Here is a 17177-nt window from a genome sequence, read left to right as displayed (position 1 = left end):
GGCATTTTACCGCTGAGCGGCACTCAAGAAGTTGCGGGAGGTCCGCTGAGGGGCAAAATGGCCGCTGAGGGGAAGAAAGGAGACGCGCAATCACCGCTGAGCGGTACTTTACCGCTGAGCGGCACACTTATGGGCTTGGGCTTGAATTCTTTGTAATTTTAGAGTAGTATATAAGCTTTAGGACGTCCTAGGGTTTGGATCTTTGGCAGAAACGAAGCAAACACTCTCTCTTCCACCCCTTTGAAGGAGGATCTTGGATGCTCAGGCTACCTCTTCACCTTTATTGGGTTTATTCTTTCATTCTTTCATTGTAATTCATCTAGGTTCACCATGAATATGGTGAACTAAACTTTGTATGTTTGTTGGGGAATCAATGTAATCTCTTGAAGCTCTCATATATGGAATTTATGCTTGCATCTTAATCTAAGACTTATGCTTTCTTTCATCATTAGTTAGGGTTTTTCCTCTTTGCTTAATGCTTGCATTGTTTAACTCATTCTATTGCATGATTATTGGTTTTGTCGATACGGACACGTACGGGGAAGTCTAGATCCGGGGAATTTCTCCCAATATTATATTGGTTGTCGTTAAGCTCCTGCACTTATGAACTAATCATTAGGAATGCTAGGAATTGTATGAACTCGTGATTAGGGAGAAGCCATCTAGAATGGTACTTTAGAGAGTGGCATTAACAATGATGATTTGAATGTTGAATTCCTAAAATGTATGAGAGTGGATGAGATGAAATTGACCCCCAACAACATATTCATTCATATATTCCTTTGAAAGTGTTTATCTTTTGTCTTTGCCATTGATCAAACTTCATGCATACATATTTAATTTTCGTCTTTTGCATATAAACTCTAAATATTTCGTTTGTAAGTCCTAGCTAATCAACAAATCACATAACTAAACTAGGCCGTGAGTCCTTTGGGAAGAACGATACTTGGTCTTACCAAGTTTATTACTTGAACGATTCGGTCATACTTGCCGATTGTGAAACAAGTTTGTGATATCATATTTTGGTGCTCATAAATTTGTCCATCAGTGTGTTTGCTTTGTTTCCAGCCAAAGATACAAACCCTAGAAAGTCCTAAAGCTTATATACTATTCGTAATATTACAGAAAAGTGGGCCTAAGCCCAAAATACCACCGCTCTACGGTAAACTGCCGCTCAGCGGTACTAGCGCAAAGTCAAATCTCCCCTTAGCTGCACTTTCACCCCTCAGCGGAGCCAACATTTGTTCTTGAGTGCCGCTTAGCGATAAACTGGCGCTGAGCGGTACTTACGGTTTTTCTTCTTTTGCACTTTTTGAGTTCTTTTCTGATTCCATCTCTATCCTTCTTCACTTCTTTCATCAAATTCATCTTAAAACCTGCATAAAACATTGAAATCAAGCATAAACCTGTCCAACTCTCTTATTTCTAAAAATATGAACAAAAGCATGATTCTAAGCTAGTTTCTAAGTGTTAAAGGTTGCTTTTGGTATCAATTTTAAGCATGAAAATAACAGTTTTTCAACTGTTATCACGCGACAGTCGCATCAAATTTTGGCGCCGTTGCCGGGGACCAACGGTTCGGTCTTAGGTCTTTTGTTGTGTTAGTGTGTGTTGTGTTTTGTCTTGTGTTGTGAGTGTGATGTTTTGTTTTGTGTGTGCGTTATTGTGTGTGCGTGTCGCATCTTTAATTGTGTTGTATTTTGTTTGTTTTGTAATTTTAAGGATTTCTTTTCTACCTTCCTTTCCTCTTTTTCCATGTCTACCCATTTTGATTTTGTGAATACTTCTTATTCTGCCAATGCCTCTGATTATGATTCTCCTTCTGCATGTTACTCTGATTGTAATTCATATTCTGCTGATTTTTATGCTGAGAACAATATGGCTCATCCTCCGACTTCTGAGAGTTCTCTTTGGGAATCGGTTCCACCTATTGAGGATGATGTTCATTGCATTCTCAAGATTGGACTGATACATTTGCTGCCTAAGTTTCATGGTTTTGCAGGTGAATGCCCACATCAACATTTGGAAGAATTCCACATCATGTGCTCTTCAATGAAACCTCCACATGTCCAGGATGACGATATGTTCTTAAAGGAATTGCCGTAATCATTACAAGGAGCAGCAAGGGATTGGCTTTATTGTCTTCCTTCAGGGTGTATCACTTCTTGGGAAGATCTTAAGCGATTGTTCTGGGATGAGTTATTCCCTGCTCAGTATGGTTACAACAATAATCTTGGAAGGAATGACATTAACTTGGGATGGCAGGATACCCCACAACAACATCATTATCAAGAACCACCAATCCAACAATACCAGAGTCAGCAATATGATGCTCCTGCCCAAATAGCTCCTTAGCCTTCTACTTCCGAGCCTACATTGAAGGAGTCACTAAGGTAGATGGCCATGCAGAACATTGAGTTCATGCAAGAGACTAGAGCATCCATTCAGATTTTGACTGATCAGATAGGGCAGATGGCCACTCAACTCACTGAGGAACAATCTTAAGATTCAGAGTTGCCATTTCAGATTGTTCAGATTCTAGATGATGTTAGTGTCATTGACCTAGGAGATGGGAACCAGAGTCTTGTGTTCATTGTGCCACCTACTTTCCTACCTTCAGATATCCTTACTCTTGCACCTGAGGAGACTGATGAAGATTTTGAGGACCAGGCAGGTATAAGCAACAATTTTGAGATAGGTGATAATGGTTGAAAAACTGTTATTTTCATGCTTAAATTTGATACTAAAAGCAACCTTTAACACTAAGAAACTAGCTTGAAATCATGCTTTTGGTTATATTTTTAGAAATAAGAGAGCTGGACAGGTTTATGCTTGATTTCAGTGTTTTATGCAGGTTTTAAGGTGAATTTGGTGAAAAAAGTGAAGAAGGATGGAAATGGAATCAGAAAAGACATCAAAAAGTGCAAAAGGAGAAGCCGCAACTACCGCTCAGCGGTAGTTTACCGCTGAGCGGCACTCAGAAACCCACGTTGGCTCCGCTGAGGGGTGCAAAGGCCGCTGAGGGGAGGAAACCAACTCACGCACTTACCGCTGAGCGGCATTATTTTGGGCTTGGGCCTAATTTTCTGTATTATTACGAACAGTATATAAGCTTTAGGTTTTCCTAGGATTTGTATCTTTGGTTGGGACGAAGCAAACACTCTCTTTTCCACCCCTTTGAAGGAAGATCTTGGATGCTCAGGCTCCCTTTTCACCTTTCTAGGATTTTATCTTCCATTCTTTCATTATTATTCATCTAGTTTCACCATGAATATGGTGAACTAAACCTTGTATTGTTGTTGGGGAATCAATGTAGTCTTGTGAAACTCTCATATATGGAATTAATGTTTTAACATCTTATTTTAAGACACATGCTTTCTTTTATCATTAGTTAGGGTTTTTCCTCTATGCTTAATGCTTGCTTTGTTGAACTCATTCATTGCTATGATCATTGATTTTGTCGATATGGGAGCGTACGGGGAAGTCTAGATCCGGGGAATTTCTCCCAATAGCATATTGGTTGCCTTTAAGCTCCTGCACTTCAGAACTAATTACTAGGAATGCTAGGAATTGTATGAACTCGTAATTAAGGATAGGCCTTCTCGACAAGGTGATTTAGAGAGTGACATTAACATTGATGAAAAGATTGATGAATTCCTAAAATATATGAGAGTGGATAAGATGAAATTGATAACCCCAACAACATATTCATCGATAAAATTCATTCCGTGTTTGTTTTACTCTTTTTGCCATTGATCACATTCATGCATACATGTTTAATTACTGTCTTTTGCATTTAAACCTACAATCAATCGTTCACAAGTCTTAAATAATCAACAAATCAGATAACTAACTAGGTCGTGAGTCCTTTGGGAAAACGATACTTGGTCTTACCTAGTTTTATTACTTGATACGATTCGGTCACACTTGCCGATTGTTAAACAAGTTTGTGGCGCCGTTTTTCGGTGTTCATAAATTTGTCATCAAGTTTTTGGCGCCGTTGCCGGGGACTCGTGGTTTAACTAGTTCATTTGTTTGATTATTGATTATCTTTGACTTGTTTTCTGTTTTTATTTTATTTTATTTTATTTTATTTTATTTTATTTTTCTATTTTTATTTTATTTTATTTTATTTTATTTTCTGTTTTTATTTTATTTTCTATTTTTATTTTATTTTATTTTATTTTCTGTTTTTATTTTTCTGTTTTTATTTTCTATCTTCCTATCTTTTCAATTATATCCTTTGATTTATCTATCTTCTCTATATTTTTGTGCTAACAAATATTTTCTAGAGTTTCGTGCCTAATGTTTACAGGATGCAATTTAGACAAGAATTTAACTATATGGGCACTCAATTCTACCAAAGTAATCTCAACCACTGGTGGGAACCTCACTCAAGCATGGATCAAAGCCAATTTTGGAAAGCTGCCGGACCATTTGATAGGCCATCACCACAACAATGGCCGCCACCACAACAATGGCAGCAACAACCCTTTCTATCAGGAAGTTTGGATAGTTTGGATGACACCCTTCAACGATTTTTGAAAACTTCTGACGCTACTCAAAAAAGCATTGAAGAATCATGTAAAAGAATGGAGATGCAACTTCGTTACATTAGTTAGAGATTGAATGATGAGGTTAATACTGAAGTTAACCCTAAGGAGGTAGGGCAAACCATTGTCACTGAAAGTGACAAGATTCTTGATAAGAAAAAATTAGAGGGAGATGAGGAAAAGATAGAGAGAAAAGAGAAAGAAGAGTTGAGTGAGAAAAATAAAGATGAAGAAAAAGAGAAAGAAGTGGTTGAGAGAGAAGAGAGAAAGAAAATTTGTGTGAAAATAAAGAAGTTGAAAAGAAAAAGAAAAGGGAAGAAAAAAAATAAGAGAAAAGAAAAAGAGAAAATTTAGGGAGAGAAAAAGGAAGAAAAAGAAGATGAGAGGAAAGAAGAAGAAATCATATGAAAAATCCCATCCTCATCTAAAGAAGAATCATAGGAAGGAAAAGAAATTTAGGTACTTTATGGAAATCTTCAAGAAATTGGAGATTAAAGTTCCTCTGATTGAGACACCGCAACAGGTTCCTGGTTTTCTCAAATTCCTAAAGAAGTTCAGTAGAAAGAAGAAAAAGAAGAAAGAACATGATATTGGGTCAAGCTAGTGACGTTAAAAGAGCGCTTGCTAGGAGGCAACCCAGTGATTTAAGAACTTTTAATTTTTGTTTTGGTGATGTAATTTTGAACTTTTGGGTATTTTTGTTTTTGTTATAAGTTTGTTACAGGATTTACATCTACTGATGGATGTTAGGCGGAAGAGTATCTACTGAAGGATACTATGTTTGTATACACCTACTGATGGGTGTTGGTAAGAAAGATTTGCATCTACTGAAGGGTGCTGGAGGATTTTGGGTCAGGTTCGTGACGTTAAACAAGCGCTACCTAGGAGGCAACCCAGTTGATTTGATTTTTCTATATTTTTTTGTTTTGATTCTGTTTTAGTTGCATAATAGGGTTGTGCATGAGTGATCTAAGAATTTTATTGCAGGGAGCGAGTGAGGGGTATGTTTAGGACGCATCTAGGTCAAGCTAAGGAGAAGGAGAGCACTTCCCGTAAGTGCCGCTGAGTGGCAAACTACCACTGAGCGGTAGTGTCGCAAACTAGGCTTAGGTTACCCCTTAGCGGAACCCGAGTTCATTAGGGTATTTTTATACCCTCAGCTGTGCCTTGGCCTCTCCTTTTAGATTCTTCTCTGCACACACACTCCTACATACTTTTCCAAGGTTTTCTACAATTTTTCCCTCATCCCTTTTTGAGAAAATTTCTTTTCCACTCACTTTCTCACTTGTTGTCCATCTAAGTTTGGGGTTGGGAGAGAGCATCATTGATGGGGATGAGTTTTTCAAAGCACTAGAGCAGGATTTGTTTTATCATTCATTGTTATTTTTAGAATTGGGTTTGATGTACTCAATTGGAAACTTTGTCTGTTATGATGGTTTTCTTATGATTGTGATTGTTTGATAAGTAATGCTTGAATGATGCTTTGATATAGATTGATGTTGAGATGTGCACATTACATGCTTATACAAGTGGTTCACAAGCTTCGTGAACAAATGCAAGTTATTATGATTGTGATTGTGATATTAAGCAGGATGTGAATGTCAAATGGGAATGAGCTTATCTGTGAGGTTTTGAGCTCCAGAATTTTGTGATTGAGTGTTGTTACTTTGGAAGCATGAATAACTTTGCCCAGGTTTTCTAGGATTGAATCAATTTCTTGTTTGCATTATATGATCAAGGCCGTTTGTTGGAAACCCTTATATTAGCCAAATTGCATGAAATAAGCCACTAAAAGAGAACACTATGTGTTCTATCCTTTGAACCCTTAGCCTTGAACATGATTTGAAAACCCTTACTGAAAAGCTTTACCTTGAGTTAAGTAGAAAATATTTTGTGGTATTGATAAATGTTCAAGTTTGGGGTTGTTGGAAAATAGAAAGGGAAATTGAAAGCATTGAGCTAAGAGCTAAGAAATAAGAATGTGAAAAGAAAAAGAAAAAGAGAAAGAAAAGAAAAAGTAAAGCTCAATGCAAAAAACCAATTTTCTTAACTCAAGGGTTTTGTGATCTAGAAAAAACCAATTTTCTTGTTAGCCCAGCCACATTATAAGCCATTGAAAAGTCCTTGTGATGATGCATACTTGTGAATTTATTTGATTGTGGTTAAATGAAAGGCAAAGTCAATTCATGTGACACTGTGATAGTAGAGTGAATGAGTGATTACCTTTTATACACTTGTGTTTGAGAGAAACACTTTACCTAGTGAGGAAAAATTCCATGAGCACATAAACATCTTTGCTTAGTTGATTGATCATTCATGCAAAATAGCATTTGTTGGATAGTAAGTGATTTTGTGAACACTCAAAGCATGTGCATGTCTTGATTGAAATCTTTGTCATGCGTTTAATTGAAGTTTTTACTTATCTTGAAAAGAGGATTTTTGAATGAGTGAACCATTGTACAGATTGGTAGAAGATTGAGTTACATTTTGTTTTCTTGAGGACAAGCAAAGTTATAAGTTTGGGGTTGTGATAACAGTTGAAAAACTGTTATTTTCATGCTTAAATTTGATACTAAAAGCAACCTTTAACACTTAGAAACTAGCTTGAAATCATGCTTTTGGTTATATTTTTAGAAATAAGAGAGCTGGATAGGTTTATGCTTGATTTCAGTGTTTTATGCAGGTTTTAAGGTGAATTTGGTGAAAGAAGTGAAGAAGGATGGAAATGGAATCAGAAAAGACATCAAAAAGTGCAAAAGGAGAAGCCGCAACTACCACTCAGCGGCAGTTTACAGCTGAACGGCACTCAGAAACCCACGTTGGCTCTGCTGAGGGGTGCAAATGCCGTTGAGGGGAGGAAACCAACTCACGCACTTACCGCTGAGCGGCATTATTTTGGGCTTGGGCCTAATGTTCTATATTATTATGAACAGTATATAAGCTTTAGGTTTTCCTAGGGTTTGTATCTTTGGCTGGGACGAAGCAAACGCTCTCTTTTCCACCCCTTTGAAGGAGGATCTTGGATGCTCAGGCTCCCTTTTCACCTTTCTAGGGTTTTATCTTCCATTTTTTCATTATTATTCATCTAGTTTCACCATGAATATGGTGAAGTAAACCTTGTATTGTTGTTGGGGAATCAATGTAGTCTTGTGAAACTCTCATATATGGAATTAATGTTTTAACATCTTATTTTAAGATACATGCTTTCTTTTATTATTAGTTAGGGTTTTTCCTCTTTGCTTAATGCTATCTTTGTTTAACTCATTCATTGCTATGATCATTGATTTTGTCGATATGGGAACGTACGGGGAAGTCTAGATCCGGGGAATTTCTCCCAATAGCATATTGGTTGCCTTTAAGCTCCTGCACTTCAGAACTAATTACTAGGAATGCTAGGAATTGTATGAACTCGTAATTAAGGATAGGCCTTCTCGACAAGGTGATTTAGAGAGTGGCATTAACATTGATGAAAAGATTGAGGAATTCCAAAAATATATGAGAGTGGATGATCACCAAATTATGACGTCACAAACTTGTTTTACAATCGGCAAGTATGACCGAATCGTTCAAGTAATAAACTTGGTAAGACCAAGTATCGTTCTCCCAAAGGACTCACGGCCTAGTTTAGTTGTGTGGTTCGTTGATTAGCTAAGACTTAAGAACGAAATATTTAAAGTTTAATATGCAAAACAGAAAATAAACATGTATGCATGAGGTTTTGATCAATGGCAAAAGCAAAAGACAAGCACTTTCAATGAAATATATATATGAATATGTTGTTGGGGGTGATAACAGTTGAAAAACTGTTATTTTCATGCTTAAAATTGATACTAAAAGCAACCTTTAGACTTAGAAACTAGCTTGAAATCATACTTTTATCCATATTTTCATAAATAAGAGAGCTGGACAGGTTTATGCTTGATTTTAGTGTTTTTGTGCAGGTTTTAAGGTGAATTTAGTGAAAGAAGTGAAGAATGAGAGAGATGGAATCAGAAAAGGAATCAAAGAGTGCAAAAGGAGAAGCCGAAGGCACCGCTCAACGGCACTTTACCGCTGAGCGGCACTCAGAAGGTCACGGGAGGTCCGCTGAGGGGCAAAATGGCCGCTGAGGGGAAGAAAAGAGACGCGCACTCACCGCTGAGCGGTACTTTACCGCTGAGCGACACACTTATGGGCTTGGGCTTAGATTTTTTGTAATTTTAGAATAGTATATAAGCTTTAGGACGTCCTAGGGTTTGTATCTTTGGCAGAAACGAGGCAAACACTCTCTCTTCCACCCCTTTGAAGGAGGATCTTGGATGCTCAGGCTACCTCTTCACCTTTATTGGGTTTATTCTTTCATTCTTTCATTATTGTTCATCTAGGTTCACCATGAATATGGTGAACTAAACTCTGTATGTTTGTTGGGGAATCAATGTAATCTCTTGAAGCTCTCATATATGGAATTTATGCTTGCATCTTAATCTAAGATTTATGCTTTCTTTCATCATTAGTTAGGGTTTTTCCTCTTTGCTTAATGCTTGCATTGTTTAACTCATTCGATGCATGATTATTGGTTTTGTCGATACGGGAACGTACGGGGAAGTCTAGATCCGAGGAATTTCTCCCAATATTATGTTGGTTGTCGTTAAGCTCCTGCACTTATGAACTGATCATTAGGAATGCTAGGAATTGTATGAACTCGTGATTAGGGAGAAGCCTTCTAGAAAGGTACTTTAGAGAGTGGCATTAACACTGATGATTTGAATGTTGAATTCCTTAAATATATGAGAGTGGATAAGATGAAATTGACCCCCAACAACATATTCATACATAAATTCCATTGAAAGTGTTTATCTTTTGCTTTTTTCCATTGATCAAAACTTCATGCATACATGTTTATTTTCTGTCTTGCATATCAAACTCCAAATATTTCGTCTTTAAGTCTTAGCTAATCAAGAAATCACATAACTAAACTAGACCGTGAGTCCTTTGGGAAGAACGATACTTGGTCTTACCAAGTTTATTACTTGAACGATTCGGTCATACTTGCCGATTGAAAAACAAGTTTGTGACATCATATTTTGGTGCTCATAAATTTGTCCATCAAGTTTTTGGCGCCGTTGCCGGGGACTCGTGGTTTAACTGGTTAATTTGTGTGATTATTGATTATCTTTGACTTTAATTTTGAATTTCTGTTTTTATTTTCTGTTTTTATTTTTTCGGTTTTTATTTGATTTGATTTGATTTTATTTTATTTTATCTTATTTGATTAGATTAGATTTGATTTTATTTTTATCTTTTAGATTAGGTTAGATTTTATTTTTATTCTATCTTATTTTATTCTATCTTCTGAATCTTTTATCTTCTGAATATATATCTTCTATATCTTTTTGTGCTAACAAATATTTTCTAGGGTTTTGTTTTCTTGTGTATGCAGGAGGCAATTCGAACTAGGAGTAAGAAAACAACAGAACCTCTTCTTGAAGGTCTAGACGAGAGTAGAAGGAGGAGAAGAATCAGAACGTCTAGAGAACTTTTCCCTTCTCCAGAAACTCTCCTACAATCATCACCACAAGGTTCTGTTCATAGCACAGGAAGTATGGAGAACAATAATGCTAGAAGAACTCTTGCAGATTACACTAATATTGCTGGACCTCAGCACTTTAACAGCATAGCTAGACCTAGAGTCAATGCAGCCAATATGGAGGTCAAACCAGCACTAATTCAACTGGTGAAGAGTAATCAATTTAATGGGTTATCTCATGAAAGCCCATATGAGCACCTTACTACCTTTAATGAGATTTGCAATACAGTCAAGATTAATGGGGTGCCAGACGAAGCTATCAAACTTAGCTTGTTTCCTTTCTCATTGGGAGGCAATGCTAAGCTTTGGTTGAATTCTTTTCTAGAAGAAAGTTTCACAGAGTGGGAAGCAGTGGTCACAAAATTTTTAAACAAGTACTTCCCACAATCTAAGGTGACTAAAGGCAAGCAAGAGATTTCTTCATTCAAGCAGGGCATGGAAGAATCACTGGGGCATGCATGGGACAGGTATAAAAGCTTGTTACGTAAAACTCCTATGCATGGTTTCAAAGAAGAAGAAGTAGTCCTAACTTTCCTTGGAGGGCTTGGTTCACAAACCAAGATGATGCTGAACGCCTCAGCAGGAGGCAATATTAAATGGAAAACTTCAGAGGAAGCAACTGAAATTATTGAAAATATGGCTACTAGTGACAACGAACTCAATATTGAAAAAGGAGATTTTAGTCAGAAGGAGTTGTTACAATTAAATGAGGCTTTGCTTATCCAAAATAGAATTATCTCTCAACAGATTGAAGAAGTAGCCATGAAACTTTCTCAAATACCACAGGAAATACAACAGGTTTCAATGGTTCAAGAGCAACAAAAATGGCAGATGCAATTTACTCCAGTTGAGAAAACAACAAAACTTGAAGAGACTTTCCAGAGATTCTTGAAGACAAATGCGTCTTATTGTCATAATGTGGATGCTGCATTTAAAAATTTGGAGGGTTATGTTGAGAGAATAGTTGACGAGATGAAACATGCTAATCTTGGAAAGGAGTGTAAAACTGTTGTGACTAGAAGTGGTAGAGTGTTAGAGGAGAGACAAAAAGAGAGAAAGGAGAAAGAAAATGAGAGTGAGAGTGAAAAAGAAACATGTGAGTGGAAAGAAAGAGTTGAGAGAGAGAAAAAGAAAAAAGAAGAAGAGGAGAGGAGAGAAAAAAATGAGAGAGAAGAGAGACAGAAAGAAAAAGAGTATGAAAAGCCACTTCCTTATCCAAAGGGTTATTCAAGGAAGGAGAAAGAAAAGCAGTTGGAAAGATTCATGGAACTGTTTAAGAAGTTGGAGATTACTATACCATTCTCTGAAGCATTGCAACAGGTGCCAGCATATGCAAAATTCTTGAAGGAACTTCTCACAAAGAAACACAAGTACATGGAGAAGGAAACTATCAACATACAGGGTAATTGCAGTGCAATCATACAGAAACTACCTCCTAAACTTAAAGACCCAGGAAGCTTCACTATTCCATGCACCATAGGAGATGTGAAAGTTGGAAGAGCATTGATTGCTTTGGGAGCTAGCATTAATCTAATGCCGCTATCCATGTGCAGAACAATTCAAGGGTTGGAAATTAAACCAACCAGAATGGCTCTTCAATTGGCAGACAGGTCCCTTAAATATCCATATGGAGTGGTTGAAGATGTTCTAGTGAAGGTCGACAAATTTGTATTTCCAGTAGATTTCATTGTGATGGAGATGGAAGGAACTAGTGATGTTCCTCTTATTCTTGGGAGACCTTTTATGAAGACTGCTAGAGTTCTGATTGATGTAGAGAATGGTAAGCTTAAATTGAGAGTTGAGGATGAAGATGTCACTTTTGATGTATCCAAGGCCATGACATATCCAAATGATGACAAAGCATGTTTTCAATTTGATGAACTTGATGAAGTTTGTATGGTTCAAGAAAGAATGGTGCGAAATATTTCTCCATTGGAAAAAACTCTCATTGATGCATGTGAAGATTTAGATGAAGAAGAAGAGAAATTGATTGATGAATGTCTGAGGGATTTGGAAACATTGAAAAAGAGTTCAGAGGAAGATCCAATATTTGAAAGAATTGATAAGGAAGAAACAATCAAAGCACAGTCGCCAGAATTAAAAAGATTGCCATCACATCTGAAATATGTGTTCTTAGAAGAAGATGGAACAAAGCCAGTTATCATCAATAACTCTTTATCTCTACAAGAAGAAGAGCAATTGATAGAAATTCTGAAAGCCAACAAAGAAGCAATTGGATGGTCAATATCAGATCTTAAAGGTATTAGCCCAACTTATTGCATGCACAAAATTTTTATCGAAGAAGATTATAAACCAAGTGCTCAACCACAGAGAAGGTTAAATCCTGTTATGAAGGAGGTGGTCAGAAAAGAAGTGTTGAAACTGCTAGAAGCTGGTATCATCTATCCAATTTCTGATAGTGAATGGGTGAGTCCAGTACAGGTGGTTCCAAAGAAAGGTGGGATGACAGTAATTTATAATGATAAGAATGAACTTATTCCTACTCGGACAGTCACTGGTTGGCGTATGTGCATTGATTACAGGAAGCTTAATAAAGCTACTAGGAAAGATCATTTTCCTCTTCCATTCATGGATCAGATGCTAGAAAGGTTATCAGGGCAGGCTTTCTATTGTTTTCTAGATGGATATTCTGGATATAATCAAATTGTGGTAGATCCAAAAGACCAGGAGAAAACGACTTTTACTTGTCCTTTTGGTATCTTTGCATATAGAAATATGCCTTTTGGATTATGTAATGCTCCAGCTACGTTTCAGAGGTGTATGCAGGCAATCTTTGCGGATCTGTTAGAAAAATGCATTGAAGTATTCATGGATGATTTCTCAGTTTTTGGAAATTCTTTCCAAAGATGTTTAGCTAATTTGAACACTGTCCTCAAAAGATGTGTTCAGGCAAATCTGGTTTTGAATTGGGAGAAATGTCATTTCATGGTAACTGAAGGAATTGTATTGGGGCATAAAATCTCTGCTAAAGGAATTGAGGTAGACAAAGCTAAAGTAGAAGTTATTGAGAAACTACCTCCACCGATAAATGTAAAGGGGATTAGAAGTTTTCTTGGTCATGCTGGGTTTTATAGAAGATTTATCAAAGATTTCTCAAAAATTGCTAAACCATTGAGTAATCTTTTGATGAAGGATGCTCCTTTTGTGATGAATGAAGACTGCCTGAAAGCTTTTGATATATTGAAGGAGAAGCTAGTGTCAGCTCCAGTAATTGTAGCACCAGATTGGAATCAAAATTTTGAATTAATGTGTGATGCAAGTGATTATGCAATAGGAGTTGTCCTTGGCCAAAGCAAAGAACGGAAGTTTCATCCAATTTATTATGCTAGCAAGGTGTTGAATGATGCTCAATTGAATTATGCTACCACAGAGAAAGAGTTTCTTGCTATTGTATACGCTCTAGAAAAATTTAGACCTTATCTTATTGGGTCTAAGGTGATTGTCTATACAGATCATGCAGCTATCAAATATTTGTTGACAAAACCAGATTCTAAGCCACGTCTGATTAGATGGGTACTACTATTGCAAGAGTTTGATGTAGAAATCCGTGATAAGAAAGGAAGTGAGAACTTAATTGCTGATCATTTGTCACGGTTAGTCAACAATGAGGTCACTAGCAAGGAATCTGAAATCTGGGAATCCTTTTCAGATGAATCACTAATGTATATTCAGCAGAGGCCCTGGTTTGCTGATATGGCGAATTTCAAAGCTGCAAGAGTCATGCCGGAAGACTTAACTTGGCAACAGAGAAAGAAATTTCTGCATGATGCCAAGCAGTTTGTGTGGGACGATCCATATTTGTTCAAAATTGGAGCAGATAATCTTCTAAGGAGATGTGTTACAAATGAAGAAGCAGAAGGAATTCTTTGGCATTGTCATGATTCACCTTATGGAGGACATTTTAATGGAGAAAGAACAGCAGCAAAAGTCCTTCAATCAGGATTCTATTGGCCAACTTTATTTAAAGATGCTAATAATCATGCTAGGAATTGTGACAAATGTCAAAGAGCAGGGACAATCACTAAACGTCATGAGATGCCTTTACAAGGTATTTTAGAGGTTGAGGTTTTTGATTGTTGGGGTATTGACTTTGTTGGACCCTTCCCTCCATCTTTCAACAATGAATATATTCTGGTAGCAGTGGATTATGTGAGTAAATGGGTGGAAGCATTGGCTTGTCCTAAAAATGATGCTAGCACGGTAATTAAATTCCTGAAGAGGCAGATATTCTCACGTTTTGGCACTCCAAGAGTGTTGATTAGTGATGGAGGATCTCATTTTTGCAATTATCAGCTAGAGAAAGTACTCAAACACTATGGAGTAAAGCATAAGGTAGCTGCACCTTATCATCCACAAACCAATGGACAAGCTGAGGTATCTAACAGGGAGATAAAAAGAATCCTGGAAAAAATCGTGACTTCATCAAGGAAGGATTGGTCTCTCAAATTGGATGATGCTCTATGGGCTTATAGAACAGCAATGAAGACGTCTATGGGATTATCACCATTTCAATTAGTCTATGGGAAAGCATGCCATTTGCCAGTTGAATTGGAGCATAGAGCATTATGGGCTTTGAAATTCTTGAATTTTGATCCTTATGAAACTCAATGCACACGCAGAAGGCAGATGTTGGAGCTTGAAGAAATGCGGTTACATGCGTATGATTCATCCAAGGCTTACAAAGACAAGATTAAATTTTATCATGACAGGAAATTGGTGAATAGAGTTTTTAATCCAGGACAACAGGTACTATTGTTCAATTCAAGATTGAAGATATTTCCTGGGAAGCTGAAGTCAAAATGGACAGGACCATTTGTGATAAAAGAAGTGCATCCACATGGAGCAATTGAAATATTTAATCCATCTGCTGATGATCCACAGAAAAGTTAGGTGGTAAATGGTCAACGTCTCAAGCCCTATCTAGGGGGAGAGTGATAACAGTTGAAAAACTGTTATTTTCATGCTTAAAATTGATACTAAAAGCAACCTTTAGACTTAAAAACTAGCTTGAAATCATGCTTTTATCTTTATTTTCAGAAATAAGAGAGCTGGACAGGTTTATGCTTGATTTCAGTGTTTTTGTGCAGGTTTTAAGGTGAATTGAGTGAAAGCAGTGAAGAAGGAGAGAGATAGAATCATAAAAGGAATCAAAGAGTGCAAAAGGAGAAGCCGAAGTCACCGCTCAGCGGCATTTTACCACTGAGCGGCACTCAAGAAGTTGCGGGAGGTCCGCTGAGGGGCAAAATGGCCGCTGAGGGGAAGAAAGGAGACGCGCAATCACCGCTGAGCGGTACTTTACCGCTGAGCGGCACACTTATGGGCTTGGGCTTGAATTATTTGTAATTTTAGAGTAGTATATAAGCTTTAGGACGTCCTAGGGTTTGGATGTTTGGCAGAAACGAGGCAAACACTCTCTCTTCCACCCCTTTGATGGAGGATCTTGGATGCTCAGGCTACCTCTTCACCTTTTTAGGGTTTATTCTTTCATACTTTCATTGTAATTCATCTAGGTTCACCATGAATATGGTGAACTAAACCTTGTATGTTTGTTGGGGAATCAATGTAATCTCTTGAAGCTCTCATATATGGAATTTATGCTTGCATCTTAATCTAAGACTTATGCTTTCTTTCATCATTAGTTAGGGTTTTTCCTCTTTGCTTAATGCTTGCATTGTTTAACTCATTCTATTGCATGATTATTGGTTTTGTCGATACGGACACGTACGGGGAAGTCTAGATCCGGGGAATTTCTCCCAATATTATATTGGTTGTCGTTAAGCTCTTGCACTTATGAACTAATCATTAGGAATGCTAGGAATTGTATGAACTCGTGATTAGGGAGAAGCCATCTAGAATGGTACTTTAGAGAGTGGCATTAACAATGATGATTTGAATGTTGAATTCCTAAAATGTATGAGAGTGGATGAGATGAAATTGACCCCCAACAACATATTCATTCATATATTCCTTTGAAAGTGTTTATCTTTTGTCTTTGCCATTGATCAAACTTCATGCATACATATTTAATTTTCGTCTTTTGCATATAAACTCCAAATATTTCGTTTGTAAGTCCTAGCTAATCAACAAATCACATAACTAAACTAGGCCGTGAGTCCTTTGGGAAGAACGATACTTGGTCTTACCAAGTTTATTACTTGAACGATTCGGTCATACTTGCCGATTGTGAAACAAGTTTGTGACATCATATTTTGGTGCTCATAAATTTGTCCATCAAGTTTTTGGCGCCGCTGCCGGGGACTCGTGGTTTAACTGGTTAATTTGTATGATTATTGATTATCTTTGACTTTACTTTTGAATTTCTGTTTTTATTTTTTCTGTTTTTATTTTATTTTATTTTATTTTTTTTTTCTGTTTTTTATTTTATTTTATTTGATTAGGTTAGATTAGATTTTATTTTATTTTATTTTATCTTTTAGATTAGGTTAGATTAGATTTTATTTTATTTTATTTTATCTTTTAGATTAGGTTAGATTTTATTTTTTTAGATTAGGTTTTATTTTATTCTATCTTATTTGATTCTATCTTCTAAATCTTTTTATCTTCTAAATATATATCTTCTTCTATATCTTTTTGTGCTAACAAATCTTTTCTAGGGTTTTGTTTTCTTGTGTATGCAGGAAGCAATTCGAACTAGGAGTAAGAAAACAACAGAACCACTTTTTGAAGGTCTAGAAGAGAGTAGAAGGAGGAGAAGAATCAGAACGTCCAGAGAACTTTTCCCTTCTCCAGAAACTCTCTTACAATCATCACCACAAGGTTCTGTTCATAGCACAGGAAGTATGGAGAACAATAATGCTAGAAGAACTCTTGCAGATTACACTAATATTGTTGGACCTCAACACTTTAACAGCATAGCTAGACCTAGAGTCAATGCAGCCAACATGGAGGTCAAGCCAGCATTAATTCAACTGGTGAAGAGTAATCAATTTAATGGGTTATCTCACGAAAGCCCATATGAGCACCTTACTACTTTTAATGAGATCTGCAACACGGTCAAGATTAATGGGGTGCCAGAC

The 17177-nt window shown here is 36.9% G+C and overlaps 1 pseudogene; it reads left to right on the top strand.

Moving 5' to 3' along the window:
- The window catches only part of LOC128193739 (uncharacterized), a 45213-nt pseudogene extending 31575 nt beyond the window's left edge, over nucleotides 1-13638 (top strand).
- Nucleotides 13639-17177: the final 3539 nt, after the last annotated feature.

Source organism: Vigna angularis, chromosome 8 (assembly GCF_016808095.1).
Source record: "Vigna angularis cultivar LongXiaoDou No.4 chromosome 8, ASM1680809v1, whole genome shotgun sequence".
NCBI classification, from domain to species: Eukaryota; Viridiplantae; Streptophyta; class Magnoliopsida; order Fabales; family Fabaceae; genus Vigna; species Vigna angularis.
The sequence above is the reverse complement of the archived record's forward strand: the minus strand, read 5'-3'. Positions and strand labels throughout refer to the sequence as shown.